This window comes from Micropterus dolomieu, unplaced genomic scaffold, assembly GCF_021292245.1.
Source record: "Micropterus dolomieu isolate WLL.071019.BEF.003 ecotype Adirondacks unplaced genomic scaffold, ASM2129224v1 contig_2604, whole genome shotgun sequence".
Classification (NCBI taxonomy): domain Eukaryota; kingdom Metazoa; phylum Chordata; class Actinopteri; order Centrarchiformes; family Centrarchidae; genus Micropterus; species Micropterus dolomieu.
The window spans coordinates 1-1,111 of record NW_025731594.1 but is presented as its reverse complement, the minus strand read 5'-3'; the positions used below and the strand labels follow the sequence as shown (position 1 = coordinate 1,111).

At 45.3% G+C, this 1,111-nt stretch overlaps 1 non-coding gene across 1 annotated transcript; it reads left to right on the top strand.

Moving 5' to 3' along the window:
- Nucleotides 1-844: 844 nt before the first annotated feature.
- On the top strand, nucleotides 845-917 carry trnav-cac. The gene has a single exon. It is a non-coding gene; the product is annotated as a tRNA-Val (tRNA).
- Nucleotides 918-1,111: the final 194 nt, after the last annotated feature.

The following is a 1,111-nucleotide window of genomic DNA, read 5'->3' as shown; positions in this document are numbered from 1 at the left end:
ACTGACTGGTTTTGGGAACCCCGCCCCCTCAATACAGTGAAACTGCACATTATCGAGTGTCCTTTTATTGTGGCCAGCCAAAGGCACACCTGTGCAATACCCATGCTTGTCTGATCAGCATCTCGATATGCCACACCTGTGAGGTGGATGGATTATCTCGGCAAAGGAGAAGTGCTCACTAACACAGATTTTGACAGATTTGTTGTATTTGAGAGAAATAGGCCCTTTGTGTGCATAGAGAAAGTATTAGATCTTTGAGTTCAGCTCATGATGAATGGGGGCAAAAACAAAAGTGCTGCGTTTATAATTTTGTTCAGTATATCAAACGGCTCGGTCACATCATCAGTAAAGCGGACCGCAACATGTCAACGGAAGGAAGGTGACAATAGGACCAATGGCAATAGGCTGGAACTCCTCTTTCTCAAGGAAAGGGTAGAGTCATGCTGAGATACATCCCACTGTCCTATACTAGCGAGGACTACCGCGTCACCGCAAGCACGCCCTGTATTTCCGCTTGTCTACATCCCAGTTCGTTTAAAATCAGTCAGTACATTTCTTTAGTGCAAGTGTTTCGAGAAACCGAAGAGGACTCCGAACTTTTGAGCGTATTGCTTCCGCTCTCCATTGGCCTCCAGATGTTTGCTCATTGCTGTTAGTGTAAAATTCAAAGACGGCAAAAACGCAGCAACACAGATGTAATCAGTAACCCGAAAAGGAAGCGCGAAAACACGGGTTTGTCACATCAATATCCTGAAACTGTCTACCACCCGTGATGATCCTACTAACGCTGCAGTTCAAAAAAGAACGCAGTAAGGTGCACTTGTGTGAGGGCTCGCAGCCGTCACTTTCTGTAGTGTAGTGGTTATCACGTTCGCCTCACACGCGAAAGGTCCCCAGTTCGAAACTGGGCAGAAACACTGCCCTTTGGTCTCTCGTCTCAGGATTAAAGTCAAACAGCACCACTGTGAGCAATCTTGGAGTTATCTTTGATCAGGACATGTCGTTTAAGTCTCACATTAAGCAAATTTCAAGGACCGCCTTTTTTCAGCTACGTAATATTGCGAAAATCAGGAACATCCTGTCTAAAAATGATGCAGAAAAACTAGTCCAT